The following is a 17,369-nucleotide window of genomic DNA, read 5'->3' as shown; positions in this document are numbered from 1 at the left end:
AATTTAAAGGAAAGCAGAAAGAAGGGTTGAAACATTCACACACTCCGATGGCATATTTGAAAAGAGTTCTGTGCTTTATATGGTGGGGAAAATCAAGTGTTCTGGATGAGAAATGAGAGAGTAATGTTGGGAGAAAGGGATGAGAGAGTTGAGAGATAACAGGGGGATAACAGGAGAGATAGGGATGAGCTCACTTCTTTTGCGGTGCTTAAGGAGAGAACCATCTGCAGGAGAGATTGTGCCTCAGATTAGGAGTGAGGCGAGGCTCCAGTGGAGAGGATTACGGCTGCGAAACAGAAGCAACACTAATAGAGGACAATCCAGCTGCCTGGAACGAGCTCTGCCACCCACCCAGGAAGACACATCAGCACAAGGGAAAAAAAAAGAAAAGAAATACAGAGAGAGATATACACATAAATTCCACACTAAAAAAACACATACTTATATTAAAGATGGATTTTAGTATTCTTGAGTTCAGTGGCAATGAGGCATTGGGCCAAAAGCAATACTTGTAAGACAAGTGATAAATATTTATTTGTGCAGATCTCGTAAATCATGCTCATTATTTCTCACCCTGACTGTTCTGCCTGGAACACCTTGTTAATTTGCCTTTTATTTCGCGGATAGTGTTCTAGTGCTGTCATCACAGAACATAACATTGACTATAGATCATCAATAAATGGGTGAAAAAGGGTTGTCAAAATGTCAGCAAATGCCTTGAAACTATGACAGACTTCAGTGATTATATGAAAATATTTTAGATTTGTCCCCCCAAAAAAAAAGAATTGATCTATTCCTCGTGCTTTCTTATACTTGCATACTTCAAATCTGAGTTTAGACTGTGGCTATATTTGGCTCCAGGATGTGTCGTAACTCTAATCCTAGTTCACTAATTGGGCTGCCCAGTAAAGGGGCCAAGAAGCCTACTCCCATAAGACCAATCTGCCTGACATCTGGGCCTCTGCCTTTCTCCGTGCTTCAGACAGATGTTGGATGATTGTTAAGCTCCCAGGGTTCTTAGGGGAGAAGTGAGAGTCGCCCGTGGTTTAACCGTGGTTAGAAAATAGCTCATGTTAAGTTTGACTAAAGGTGTGTAGATGCTGAGGATGTCTTATCATCTGCACATTGAAGGCCTACTGAAAGATTATGTGAGGAACTTGATTTTCGGGGATATTTAAAGAAATATGTTTCGGTGTTCTCATTCGCTCATGAGTTAAAGACTGTAGCTGTCGATGGGGGCACTGAGGTCATGTTTTCAGCATTTCTTTTTTCTTTACAGCAAACTTAAGTCCATTAAATTAACTCAAGAAGGTTGTGTTTTTTAAAGGCACATATAACGCATGCTGTTTTGACTTAATCTGCCGTGTTTGCTGTCCACTGATCCTCTGACCTTTCCTCTGGCACCACTTTGAGGTTGACATTTGCGGTTTTGAGTGAAATGTACGAGTGAAAACGGGATGGATTGCTATGAAGTTTGGTGCAGACATTCACTTCCCATTCAGGGTGAACTGAAATCATTTATGTGAACCATGACTTTTCATCTTGCACTGCCATCAGGGCCAAATTTCACTTTTTCCACTATGTCTTATTAAGAAATGGTCAAAATGGTAAATGCACCTGCTTAACATCACCATGTTCACTTCTTGTGAACATGTTAGCGAGCTCATGTTAGCATTTAGTGCAAAGCACCACTGTGCCTCAGTACAGCCTCACTGGTTTCAGTTTTTTTCTCTTATCAATTCCTTCTTATATTCTTATATATAAATCTTATGTATATATATTTGCTCTTTTTTTTGCTATAACTGCATTGCACTGTACACCTGGTAGTATATTACCCTATTATTCTGGATTTAATTAGTTCAGTTGAATCAGTCAAAGTCACATTGTGTATCTTTGTGTTAGAAGAGGCAAAAGGTCATGCAGGAGAAAAAATGTCTCTTCGGCATCACCACATCCAACTTGACATCAGTTGGTTGTTTTCTAACAACAAAATGACCTACTGTGTAAGACATTCAGTCAATGTAAATGTGCTAAAACTCCTATCAGGATCGTTTTCCTGCCTCTGCTAACTTCAACACGCTGCTCAGATTTACAGCTGGAGGTCAGATCTCTTGTTATTCTCAGACTCTGCAGATTTATGGACTTTGGGTGAGTCTCTCTGGTCAGCCAGTACTGAAATAATTAACACCTCACTGAAAATAAGGCACACACACACACACACGCACACACAATTATCACAATAAATTTTGCTTGTGTTTATAATGAAAATAAATTCACACACAGTACATGAATGTTTATACAAATTACACACAACCACAGATGAAAGTGTGCACTTGGTTTAACAAACTGCACATTAGTTTATCAATATAAATGAAATGTTAGTTGAATGTTGTCGTCTTTTCGCTGTGGAATTATTTCTAACTGCATTACAGCCAGCTGTGCAACGGGGTGTTTTATTTTAAAACTGAAATAATGTATATTTAACAGCATCAAATAAATTTTAATGACAAGAAGACTCAACACATTACATACTCTATAAATCACACAAACTTCTGCAGGGCTGGTAATGTCTGAAATATGTAGCCAGAAAAATATGGAGAAGAGACAGAGGCCGAAGCTTTGGCTTCCCACATCCTCCAACTCTGAACAGAACATAAGGCAGGCTCACCGGTGGCTAATGTTAGCAAACCAGCTAAGAACTCATGGCCAAGACATCACGCAGCTTTGGTGTAACTGGGAGTTGTATTTCTCCTCTATTGGTATGGGCATGGTAGAGATAACTAGTTTGGATTACAGATGAATTTGGGTTCAGGTTATGATAGAGGGAAACACAAAGCAATGGGGAAACAGACTTTGACACAGTGCTCACTGCTCACCACCCTGACACTGATCTCAATTGTCCATCTAACAGAACAGAATCCAAAATAACACAGTGTGACTGGGATCAGCAACTGTAATATAATTACACAAGTGGTTTCATGTACAGTGCTTGTTACTGATAAAAGTAATCATATTACTATAATATGTTGCTGCTCAACCCTGATCATAATTCAGAAGTATCATTTGTATTTGATTTGAACATGCTACAATCCGTTGGGCCTGGGCAACTCTTTCTGAATGCTACATACTGTTTTAGTCCAAAAGATGCTAAAATGCAAACCCACCCTGTTCACCCCATAATGTCCAGTTGTCACTCTATAATGGCCATGATATAGTTTGATTGGTGGATTAAATACTTATCCCTCCCCTCAGTCCGCCTTATTGATTTTCTCTGTCCCTCTCCCCCTCACCACCTTTCTAACCCCCCCTCCCGTCTCTTAAAGGTGAGGTGGACGCATGGCCTGATAAATGGCAGAGGATTGATTCGTATTTAATTAACAATTTGCTGGAGACTCTCTCTCCCTCCCTGCTCTACTCCCCATCCCACCCTTCTTTTCTTCTCTCTATAAGGTCTCAGACTGCTTGTGAGACACGCAATGAGGAGAGGAGAGGTGATGCATGGGTAATTTATAGTCTGATCGATAAGTCCTGGCCTAACATCCACACTGCTTGGGTATGAGGGCTGGAAGGACTGTCAGGGTCCACAAACGGGTAAGAAGGTGAACGCCAAAAAAGAAAATAGTGACAGAAAGAGAAGGACTGAGAGAAGCAGACAGAGACACAGAGGGAGCAGTATTGAAGTCATATTTTCAAAGATTGAAAATGTAATAAAAATGCCAGGGAGAGAAAAGTACAGAGAAGCTCATGCAGTTTTCAGTGGAGACAAGAACATGTAGCTGAAAATGTGTACGAGAAGGAGGAACGATGTGAACACCAAAAGAAAGGTGTTAATTAGGATAAACAAAATCATGAATATATGTTGGTGAAAAAGTGACACAGTTGAAGATTATTTTAGCCCTAATTCCATATGAAACCCTTTCAATATTTCTAACACGTATGCATGTAACAAAACATTTAAATGGAAAAAATGGCATAATCCAAATAGAGGAAGTTAAAGTAACCAATCATTGTTGAGAAGCGGTTTTTGGGATAAATAAAACACTCTACATGTAAAATTTTTGAGGCGTTATATCATTCCATTTTAACAAAGAGCTTCTAATTCTTGTACACAAAAGTTAACAACAGTATTTTAATTTAGAGCTGAAACAATCAATCAGTTTATTGATTTATCGATTGACATAAAATTAATCTTCAGTTAATTTGTGATTGTTTAAGTCATTTTTCAAGCAGTAAAGCTAAACATTGCTCTGTTCTTTCTCTTATGTAATAGTAAATTGAATATCTGTAGGTTTTGACTGTTGCTTGGACAAAACGGGTGATTTAAAGACATCACCTTTTTCTGGCAAGTTTTAGACCAAATTATTAATATTTTAAACAAGAAAATAACTTGCAGGTGAATCAATAATGAGATAATTGTTGGTTGCTGCCCTATTTTAGTTATATAACAGCTTATACATCAGGGCGCTGTTATTCTGTGACTCATCCATGAGGGGGCAATGTCGAGTCCATATTCTCTCTGCTCCTCAGCTCATATACACATGGCACAGAAAGGAAAAACACCTCTTCAAACCAACTTGAAAAACATCTGAGTGTCATGTGTCTGTCCTGCAAAACGAAAGCCCTCATTATGATAAAATGGATGAAATATACTGAATAAAAAGAGAAGACAGATACTCATAAAAGTGATGACGCTCTGCTGTCTTCCTTATAGATACAGGTGTTTGCATGAGGGAACAGGTTCATTCATGCAGAAGAAACCTGTACCAAGGTGAGAACAAAGACAATTAGTCAGTGCTGCTGCACCCGTCCCTCCACTTAGGATCACTGGGTCTGGACACTGGACACCATCCACTCCCCAAACAAACACACACACACACACACGCACACACACACACATGCACACACACATGCACAGAGACAAAATGGGCCGCTGAGTGGGCACAGTGTAGGATGAGACCGCAGCATTTACAGCCCTCCCCATAAAAGTGTTTTATCACATATCTTGTAATGCAACACATTAAGGGTTGCTGTTGTTATTTCCAGCAAGGTCATTTATACTCCCTTCCTCTGCATCTTACAGTCGACACCACTGTCTCTCTCCCTCTCCTTCTCTCTCTCTCTCTCTCCCTCAGCTTCTCCTCTCTGCTCTTCTCAGCACGCGGCGACACCGAGGCATGATAGTATTATTATACTCATAAAGGTGTGAACATGGGGAAAATATATACACATATAGGAATAGCTGAGGTCTTCATCGTGACAAGGTTACCTGTAGTCCTGTAGCATCTGCCCCCACATTCACAAGAAGTGGTTTATCTGCATGTTTGTGTTTGTGTACTTGTCTGCGTATACATGTTTTTTTGTTTTTTTTCCTTCAGTTCAGCTGATGTGCACATTTCTTTGTTGGGGAGGTTATGTGAGATGTGTGTGCAAGTTTCTGCTCACCACATGTAATCATGTGTGTCTGCGCAAATGTCTTCTGTGTCTTTGTTGAACTGCTTTTGAGCTTATCTTGGGATTATTATTCTGTCAGACCTACTTTTACCTTTTTTCATAAGTATTTTTAGCCCTTCTTTTATTCAGGTTTTTCATTCAGTCATCATCTTAATGAACACATATATGTATTTTTTATTATTCCTCCCTTCATATTTAAGTCCACAGGCTTTTCTGGTAATCCTATCAGTTCGGCCTTACCCCCTAACCCCACAACTCTCCTCCAGCTCCAGCAGTAATAAAAGAAAAGCATAATCCAGTGTTTAGAAATATGAGATTTGCTTGTTGGAATCCGGCGAGCTATGTCAGATTAAGGATGGCCTAGCCTGGCCCAGAGGCAGTGGCTCTGTGCCCCCTGGTGATCATGGCTCTGGATGAATGGGAGGGAAGTGTGAAAAGCACATGTCTGGATAGTGTGCGAGTTCCGCTTGGTGAAGCCGTTCACTCATTAAATTAAAATATTTATATCTTAATCAGCGATTAAATCCTGGATGAAGAAAGTGCATTAATAAACAAAATAACACTTTTTGCAAGTTTGGTTCAGAAATACAAATATGTTTTTGTGCATCATTTCGAAAACAAAAAGGGAAAATTACGCTGTGCACGGGTGTTTCTTTGATTTTTTTTTTTTTTTTTTTCTTTTTTCCCTGTGCAAGTGTGTGTAGGCCTATAAGGTTGATCGAGAGAGAAAGTGGGTGTGTGTTCGGGTTATTTATGGCTGCCAGGATTTGAGATGATAGAACAGGAAATTGGGCCGCTTTTTCATTTTTTTCTCCTTCCTATTTTACTGCACCTCGCTCATTTCTTTAATACCCTCTAAAATGTAAATCCGTATGCACACATGCATCCTGGACAATGTCCCCGATGTGAATTTTATGTAAAACGTACCCATAACTCTAGTCCACGATGTAACATATGACTCTATGTAATTTCATTACGTAAAAGGGTTTTGTGTTTGTTGCAGAGCTGGAGGTGTGTGTGTGTGTGTGTGTGTGTGTGTGTGTGTGTGCATGGGCATATGTGTGTGTGGTTGGGTGGGTTAAGAAGATAGAAGAAGTGATTATTAGTAAAGCCCTATGTTTGTGTCATGCCTGTGCGTACTGTGTAGGGTCGAGGGTGAATGTGTGTCAGCATCAAGATCTCAGAGATGCAAAGTGGGCAGAGGCATTAAATAAAGAGGAGAGCCTTTCATTGACATTAGAATAATCCTAGCAGTTTTTTGTTTGGAGATTTTACCGTGCATTGATGTAGGTAGGCAATCTACATATGGGACTTGAATTGAAAAGGTCTGATCACAATCATTTCTAATATTCTAAGTAATGTAAAACAGAGGCTGATCTCAGCTGCGATAAACCTCATGAGAATCATATATGAAGATTAAAAATACTCTTCCGTTTTTATTTATTTATTTTTTTACAGTGAGCATATTTTATTATGGGATTTAAAATCAGTATTTCCATTTACCGGGAATCCCATACAGTCACTCATATTGTAAATGTACTATTTTATAACATATGAACTCATTCTTAGTTAGCTTAGTTTAACATGACTGTGTTCATTTGAAGTTTTCATAAACATCATACTAAGTCTTTTGTTTGTGATGATGTAATCCTCTGCCTTTTTAAAAAAATATGTGACATGTAGTGTATGTCATAGAAAAATAAAGATGCAGCTTAAATTACATGGTGCTAAAATAGGAACTAAAAAAGAAAGCATGTTGTAAGAAATCAGTGAGAAAGTGACCATAATTATGTAGACAACATTAAGTCATATTTATAATATTGATCCATTTAATCATCCCATTTCACTATTTCCATCAGTTCAGCTCAAAAGCAAAAAAAATCACCCATAATTAGTGTGAAAAACTATCATTATTATTATTATTATTTATTTTTTTTTTAATTCTTTTTTTTTTCCTGTTGTGCGTTATTCATCTTCTGACTACAATTAACAATAAATAAATGTAATTCTCACGATCACGTATGTGTGCACATATGCAAACGGTTCATATTTGTTTGCACATGTGTGTGTTGGACTATTTCAGTGTGTGTTTATCACTGTCTGTCCTTGTGGGTGCATGTTATTATCTCTTTATGCAACTGTGCTTATGACATAATTCTCATATATATGTGTCCTTGTGTGGATTTCATCCAATTAGTGTAATTAGAGATTGAGTGGGATGGGGCTCTTTATCTTTTCCTACATTCTTTTTTTTTTTTTTTTCTTTTTTTTACCCATTAACGTTTTTCTTGTCTCCACAACCTAAACCTTCACTATGAATGTGTGGGAAGCAGGCCACTCTTCAAGGGGTGATACGCTGAGCTTGTAAGAAAAGAGCCTTTGTCTTTGCTTACGTATTTTGAAAAATATAGATCCAATCATGTGTTTGCATGTTTTCGGGGGTGGGGGCGGTTGGATATATATTTTAATTTAACTGCAGCTGACGTAACCAGTTGTGTCACTCTCACTTTAACCTCCTTATTGTCTCTATTAACCAACAGGTATACATTTTACACACACTGACTGCACACACATGTAAACATCGGGGCTCATGCACAGACACACACCTTTTCTTTTATTAAGGAACTCCCAATCTATAATGTGGAAATCATGCTCTGTTGATATTGATTTAGGAAGGAAGGGGCGGCGTGCTGTTTAGTGGCAATGGCAGCGAGACCATGAGTGTATTTGTACATATGTATTTGTGTGGTGTGTGTATGTTTATATGTTTGTGTGTGTGTGTGTGTAGGCTGTACCAGACACTCCAGTCTATTGGATTGAGATTCATTCGCTGTTTAAGGGTCAGGGTTCGGGCCACGTGTGTGCTGCATGCCTCACTGATCAATACCGCTGCCACACACCCTGCCTGACCTCGGCATTTAGTCACCGTAAATCCCCGAGCTCCCTTTTCTCCTGTTCGCCACCCCCTCCTCCTCCTCCTCCTCATCCTCTTTCTTTTTTTTTGCTTCTTAAGTCATTTAAAGAAGTGATGGAGTCAAGGGGGAGCACTTTGTAAGATCTAAATACATTTAATGTAGCTGGGGATGGCCGTTTGATGGCTAATGGGCATGGATTCGAGTGATGGTCTTGTCTCAGGAGGGGATGTGCTGAGGGAGGAATTTTGAGTGTGACGATGACTCAGTTTGTGTGAGGAGAAAGTTCAAAAAAGGGTTTTGATGTCGTGATCAGTGAGATGATGTAGCTTTTACACTCAGCCGTGACCGAAACCATTCTCTACAAGGTTTTACATGTCCCACTGGTTATCTCAGTCTAAACCAATACGCTGCACACGTTACCCTGAATCTAACTAACTTTAAAATGAGGCTTTAACTTTCACATTAGCAATTGCCTTTACACATATAAGAAATAAAGTTAAAAGCAACCTGGTCTTTTAAAACCTCTAAACACACACACACATTCATACACATCCACATGGAGGTGCACAAATACACACACACATACACACGCAAAAATAAAAACACTGCACTTAAGTGTCCTTCACACATCCTTCAGCTTTGCTCCTCATTCCATACTAAATGCAAACGCGGCGCCCCTTCACCTCCCATCACTTCTACTCTACATACCTCCCTCCCGCCAACTCTGCTGCCTGCCTGCCTGCCTCCCCTCCATCCTTCCTTCCATCTCTGGGCCGACTGTGGCAGCCGTCACACCGCGCAGACATGTCTGCCTGTCTGCTTTGATATAGTGGCAAAAGGTTTGCCTGATCACCAAGGTCAGGGACAAACAATCTATTCAATCCACTCATTATTATTAGGGGTATAAATAAATTTGGATGGGAGACTGCACCTTGAACTTTGATCCTTTACCCTCAGCTCAAATTTATCTTTTTACTGTTTTTCTTTTTTTTTCCCCCTGTTGCTTGGTGACAAAAGGTGTCTCTTCTTCAACCTCTCTATGTCTCCCTTTCTCGTGGTCTTTGATCCTAATATGCAACAAATCCATTAACAGAATGAGATGGATGCTGCCACTCTACATATGCAATATTCACACATATACCTTCCTTCGACAAAACTGAAAATACTTTGCTCCGCCATAGAGTTAGAGGTGTACCAGTTTACTAATGAAGTCAGTTAAAGTCAAATTGAACAATGGCAAGAAACACGTTGTGCCCTTAACTATCAATATCAATCACCAAAAGCCCATAACCTCTTTACCCACCCCTCAACACAAGGTGCTTCCCAATGAAGACGTTTATGGTTATTTGTGGTCAGCTGACAGCAGCACAGATTTTGTGATGTTTATGAAATAAAAACAGGTTGCTGGGTGATACAAGTACTGTGATTAATCCTCAATCTCTGAAGCCACTGTAAAACCTCAAACACTGAGAGCTAATAATGAGTCCTATCCGATTCCATCAAGGTTTTGGTAACAACATGTCAAATGAGAAGCTGTTGATATGGAAGAGATTCCTCAGTACCGTCGAAACATGCATGTCAAGATGGATGAATGTGTTTACGGAGACCACGTGTGTTGTGCTTCAATTTGCACCCTGTAAAGCGTAAACCATTTTCAGATACAGTATTGAAGCTCAAATACACAACATGGAAGTAACTGCAGTGTGGTCATGCTCCTGTGTTAACAATAGTTCAGCAGCTCCCTCTTGTTTTTGTCCCTGATCCTTCCCCACCCTCCCTACCCCCAGAAACCAAATTATAAAATCATCGAGAGCATGATGAGATTGCTGCTCGGTTATTAATCTTCAATAAATACATCTTGACCCAGGGATTAAGTGTATGCCCTCTCCACCCCCTTGTCCTCTCCACCAACCTACCCACCACCCCCCCACCCCAACACACACCACCCTCACTCATCTCTCCAGAGATCCTTTGACATGAATTATGAAAAAAAAGGGGAAAGAAAACAACGACCAAGGGTTGAGGGAGAGAGGGGCTGGAACAAATGTTCCAACCTGGATTGAGTGTTGGCGACTGATGGTGGCGACCTTGGGGCGCCCTCGGACTGAGGCGGGATTACTTCTTCTCTCTGGGAAAGACGAATAGCATGCTTTTGGCTGGGAATACAGTGAAATAGAAAACTGGGTACTCGTGCTAGGGATAGATACAATGAATGGATTTACAGACAAGCTATTTTTCAGATTTCTACAACATAAATGTATCACAATGATAACAACCCTAAAATTACAGAATCAGAACTTATTTTACTTGTTTAAATAAAACTATTGGCTAAAAAAACTTTAATTGTAACTAATAACCAAAAAATCTACCCAAAAATTACACAGCAATGGTTTATGATCAATAAAACCAGACCTTTCCATAGCACTGGTAAACTGTGGTCCTCTGGTTGTTTTATCGTCTAATAGATATCACCCTGTTTAATTAGGCCTAATGAGGCAAGAACTGTGTCCTGTCACAGGCTTCTGGCCTCATTGATTACCTGTTGCCCCCCAGACACCAACACTCAGCAGAGGCGAGAAGTGAAGGATCTAAAGTGTTAACAGAGTTTTAAAGTGTCAAAAAATAAACACAAATTTGATCTGTTTTTTCGAACAGTGGTAACATTAAAGGAGTAGTTTGTCATTTTGAGAAATATGCTTGTTTGCTTTCTCAAAGGTAGCATAAGCTGTAAGGTAAACTTCAGAATTTAGGGATAAAATATTGCTACATCTTTACATAGTTACTGTTCCAAGACATTTCTGATCAGTTTCCAATTATAGTCATGATCTTGCTTGTCTCCAGACAAAGGCGCAGTGTATGAATAGCAGTTGCCCATAACTTCTTGCCAGACAATGTGTTCGACTCTACATCATGCCTGTTGAGTTAAGTCCTCGACCAAACACCATCTAGGCTCATCAGACGCTAACTCAGGGTTTCATATTATATTCTATTCAAATCCAGTAGATTTGACAAAATCAGTTTTCCTTCAGAAGAAAACCAAGATATCTGGTTGGTTTGTTGTAATATGTTGCTGTAGATTACACCATAATGTGTAGCATAAAGTGAAGCCGCAGTTTTTAGTGCATTACTGGCACCCATTGAAAAACCTTTCAGCCAATCACAAAGCAAAGTCAGACTATTGTGCTATACTGTAAAAAAAAAAAAAAAAAAAAAAAAAGTGCAACAATTATAGTATGTCTGACAATGTAGTATAAAAACTTTGAATCTTGAATCAGCCAACTGGAAACAACACCATCATTACTTGACACAACACTGTCCAATATCCCCCCCCTCCCCAATGAAGCAATATTCAAATTAAAGCACTAACAAGAAAACATGCAGGGCTTGCCCTCCGTGTCTCTCTCCCCCATCCCTCCATCTCATAGCTGGCAACAAATATGAGCCATGAGTGCTTCAGCTACCCTCTCCTTCCTTTGCCACTTCAACTACTGGCTTCAAAAACAACAATTATACTAAGTGATTTATCGGCTCCTTCAGCCAAAGATCAGAGCAGACTCAGTGTGAGGAAGACCCTCTTTGATGGTCACAGCAGACTTATTACAGCTGCTTTGCTGTCATGCAGTGTATTGCAGGTTGGATTTTTGTTGGGCAGCAACGAGGTTGTGTGTGCTTGCTCCAATATATTGAAGTATGTTCTTTGCGGTTTTTCCAAGTTTTGGAGGCAGGAATTCTCTGTATTCCCATCCCTCTGTGGCTCCTCTCCGATCCCCCATGTCGCCAAGAGGTGACAGCTGAGCAATGGCCTTCCCCTGGTGTAGCGATAATTGAAAAGCATGATGGCTGGCTGCTGGTATAGCGACCATCTGTGAGTCTGAGTGGTTTGGTGAGTGTTGCGTTCGTGGGCGGGGAGGTCGAGGGTTATGTGAGAGCCAGACAGCCTCCCGTGGGGAGCTGTTAACACCTCATAGATGCCAAAAAGGCCCCGAGATGGTCTTTTGCAGAGCCAAGGCTCCTAATGAGAAAAAGGGTGATTATCCCACTGTGTGGCAACTATAAGCACGTGCCGTTATGAATCCTGACAAAAGTGATAAAGAGGCAAAATACAGCAGAAATACGGTAAATCATCACAGTTTAAAAAGGATCAGAAATGTCTCGCAGTGCCCGTACAAACACAGGTTTTCTAAAGCAACTAGCTACTTCATTGTTGTTATACTCTACCAAGGAATTTGACTGTGATAAACCATCAGAATTGTAGCTGGAAGATTTATAACCTATAAAAAAACAATTAATGCTGAAATGATTACTCTATTACCAAGATGATCCACGGAAAATTAATTAAATCCGGATTCAATAATTAGGCGTTTTACTCATTTATCAAAACGGCTTCAAAATGCAAAAGAGCTGTTTGCTGTGCTTTATTTTTTATTATTAAAAGTTGATGCTTCTTTTGAATGTTGGTCAGAATAAGTAAACGGGGATTTCTTATTGTTTCTGGCATTTTAGAGTGATGATAATAATAATAATAAAAAATAATGTCAACTTTTCATGCAATTGTCTAAACATCACTGAGTTCTGCGCACAGCCGGAAAAACTGTAAAAGAGAGTAACTGTAAAGTAGTGGTTAATGATGACACTTGGAACATAATCAGTATGTGTCTCATGTACACACTCAGTGGTTAATGCCTTGTTTGAAGTGCTTTGCGGGTTGTATAAAAAAAATGACAAACATCTGAACGCAGCAGCGAGAAGAAGAGCTGAGTGGTAGCATTAGCCCATACGTTCCCAATATGAATGTTCCCGATTGCATTTCAGTCAACCATTGCAGACAGATTACCAGATATTGCATTCCCGTCTAAGAATAAAATGAAGAGATAATTATGCAGCCGGCGGGTAATGGAGAGGTGTAGCCGTGATAGATTTGATTAAAGTTGTCAGTGAAAACACACGCTAATGACCGTGTTGATTAGTTAGATTGCTTTAATGCTGCTGCTGCCATGAATCTAGAGCATAAACAAAAGTATCCTGGTCAGTGCTGTGTTTGCAGTTCGTTTCCCTCCCCATGACGATTCTGTGCTTTGTATTTATGTTTTCTTTGTTTTTTTTTCTTTGTTTTTCGTCGCAATTTGGATATATGATTATTTACACATTCTTTTGTCTATTTCAAACTATTTGAGGCATAGAAATTAAACATTTTTCTAGTTTATTACTCTTGAATTCTTGTTTTTCATTTCTTGAAAAACATAAAAACCCAAATCATATCTTCTAACTAATTTCCTTCGTAGTTTCCTGTATCTACCTTTACCTTTCCCGTCTCTGCCCCTGCACAACCACAACGCCCCAACCACTGGAGGATCTTACTCATTAACACGTTGCCTTAATTGATGGAAATCTGTACCACAGATAATCCACTGTGCTCCTACCACCCCCCTCCTCTGCCCATCCCTTCTTCCTTCCCCTCCTCCAGAGGTCCCAAAATGAAAAAGAGCACACCGCTGCTACCATGCATCCATGCATACATTTACACACACACACACACACACACACACACACACACACACACACACACACACACACACACACACACACACACACACACATACATATGCACGCACCCACCAAGCGGCCTCTCCCCTCCGTTGCTGCTCCATTAGGTCTGAATTGTAGCTGTGATGTGTGGGACCCAAGGGAGGTGTTATTGTCAGACCTGATTTACTCAGCACCATCTGACACAGGGTTGGGGGGGGGGGGGGCCTTGTGTGTGTGTGTGCGTGTGCGCGTGTATGAGAGACAACAGGCGCACTGCCAGGCTTAGAGTCCTTTACAGAAAGGACAGTTAAAAGCAACAGTTTAACAGTCGCTGCAAAGCAATAGGAAACCGTAACAGTCACTGGGATATGAATTCATATTTCAAAATTTACACCTTTTAGTTCATATTTCAAAATTATTACACTGCCAGAACTGCTGACTTTGTGAGGTACATAATTATTTTTTTGTTTTATTACTTAAAAACATAAGTACCTTATTCAATTAATAATATATATTTTAAAAAACAATCTCAACTCAAAATAAACTACTACTACATTCTAAATGAATAAACAATATTATGAATCTGTATAACTACTTTTATTTACATTGAACTATCTGTGTGTTCTAAAAGCATTAAGAGGTTAGATATTTGAAATTAAAAGGTCTGTTTCTTAAATAGTATGGTAGATTGTATTACTCATACAATCACTAACTTTTTGGATCAATCAAAATCTTAAATTTTCTAATGTCGTTTCTAATATCTGATGCTACCTGTAAGAGGTGTATTAATGCTGTGAAAACGTGAAAGTAGTGTCAGTGGGGTTATTTCTCTTCATGTACTGATCCACCACAGTATGAGAGGATATGAACCTTGAAATTACAAGATATCCAAGAACATTTTTGTGACACATTCATATAGTAAAAGTAAAAATGGTGCACAAGTACAAATTATTCCTTGAGCCAGCCACTTTGTTTTTATTTTGTGACAACTAACACAAATGTTCACACAGTGAGGGGCACATCCAGTCGTCTGAGTAGTGAATAAAAAGATACCTCAAAAAACTGGTTAACCAAATATTCTATGTAGTATATTTGATGAGTACATGTGCAACTACAGTGCTTTTAGACAAAGACAAAACAAGAGTTTGGAAAAGGGGAAAAAAATAAACTGCCAACAGCAGTGGACCAAATGTCAAACAAAAATATGAGCGGAACATTAAGGCCAACTTAATTTGGGGGGAAAGTAAAAGCAAACACACTCTGCTCAGCATAAAGGGGAAAATGGATGAATGTTTTATTTCAAGTGTTTTAACAGTTTAAATTTTCAGTCTAATTTTTTTTTTTTTTTTTTGCCAATTTGAAATGGTTAACTGTAGGTGATGTAATTGCTATCTTTTTAATTGCCTTGATAATTACATTTATCATTAAATGAATGTACTTCGCTTTCATGCAGAGAATTAGATGAGAAGATCGATACCACTCTCATTAACATCTGCTAAATAATGTATGAAGCTACAGCTAGAAGACAGTTAGCTTAGCTTAGCATCAAGACCGTGAAAGGGAGGAAACAGCTAGCCGGGCCAAGACAAATTCCAACACACAACATAAATATAACATTTTTAGTAAGTGAGCTTTAGAGGAACAAGTAAGCAGATTTTGTTACTTTTGGAAAGAGCCACACAAGTTGTTTCCCCGTTTTGATGCTAAGCTAACTGGCTGCTGGCTGTAGTCTCATATTTAAGAGTCACACATGAAAGTAGCATTAGGTTTCTCATCTAAATCTTGGCATGAATTTGAATTAATGTTTTTTCCCAAAATCCTGAACTAATCCTGAATCACATCCACATCCAGGCACTTTATTTAACTTTCATTTCATATTTATTTCTCATAGTTTTGACTTTAGCACATGCCATTGTATTACCAGATAGCTGATACTGTTGTATCTTGTATCTCTAAGCATCATCATCTTTAGCAAGCTTTAAACATCATCAGGATGGAGTGTTAACACAGCCAGCCTTTGTCTGAAAAGAATGAGTTTCAATTAACTGCCCTGCTTCACTTTAGTGCACACAAACCCTCAACACCTTTTTCCCACCATTTTTTTTGCACATTATTTTCCCACCATATACTTACTTATCGTGAAGGTACCTGCATTTGTATTGCTATTGCTAACGCCTCACTGAAAACGCCTTTTCTCACCTTCTGACTCTCTTATACAACCCATCCCACAAATTGCAACTTAATCCAATTCTTTACTCAGAAAATGGTGGATTTCCAACTCAATCTGGAAGAGTGGGGTGGGATAATCCCAGTTATTTGCTTTGAAAAGTTCATCCTGTGGTTACCAAAGTCTCACACCTGCTGTGTGTCACACGATATGATAAAGCTGAGAAGTGAAGGTGAAGGAAAGTGCGATCATTCGTCGAGAAATAGTTTGACCACAAATGCCGCAGGGTCAACAAATTCAAGACTTTTTAGACATCTACAAGTGCGTGTAGTTTTAGCATAAGTGGCCTGTTGGTAAACAGAACCACAATTAACAGTTTAGACTTAGGCCAAGTACTTCCTGTTTGCTCAGAGTCTGAGAAATATCAGCCCGTCTAACCCCAAATACAAACAGGCAAGTAAACTGACCAAGCTGGGTATTGTAGGAGATTAACACAGCCTTTGACACTTCACTCTCACCCCCTTCCTGTCTTTGCCAAACACTCTTTGGGTCAGGTTACACACCTGTCGCTTTACCGGGGCAACAGTGATACCTGCCACTCAGCTGGAAGGATTCAGGTGAATATCCTGTCTGCTGTTCCTTTTCTTGTTCAGGGAAACTGAGGAGCAGAGCAGGCAGCCATTAATGGTGGAGGAAGTTGGAGGTTAGTTTAAGGACAGCTGGCTATCACCTTCATGCACGTCATACTGTACAGGTCAGACGCACACACATTCACATTCACATACATGAAGCTGCACAATCGTACAGGAGGACACTCCTGCATATTCAATCCAAAAGTCTGAGACCACTTAAGTGGTCCCACTTTATATTGAAACACAATAAGCATGCCACAATATTTGCTATGGATGTTTTGTCTAGAACTGAATGTGGCTCTAAGAACATCAAATATTATGTTCACAGATGTATTGATTTTGCAGGAAAGAAGTTCATAAGCATAAATCATTTGACAGTATGACTGCTGTTATTTTAAGTGGAGGAAAAAGTACTGGGATCATTTTACTTTAGGTAAAAATCCAAATACAACAATGTAAAAATGTGTTTTTCACTTTCATAAAAGTACAAAAGTGCTATGAGCAAAAGATATTAGTATCTTAGTTTATACTAGTATCAAAATTAGAAATGTTCGTAATGCAAAATTCCCTCCACAGTGTCATATCGTAATAGATGATGCATTGATGTGTAAACAGTCATTTAAAGTGACAGCTGGACTCTGCAGGTCTATTTTGAACTTTATTGTGCTTGTTAGTTTA

Source organism: Seriola aureovittata, chromosome 18 (assembly GCF_021018895.1).
Source record: "Seriola aureovittata isolate HTS-2021-v1 ecotype China chromosome 18, ASM2101889v1, whole genome shotgun sequence".
Lineage (NCBI taxonomy): Eukaryota > Metazoa > Chordata > Actinopteri > Carangiformes > Carangidae > Seriola > Seriola aureovittata.
Note: the sequence above shows the minus strand (reverse complement) of the source record.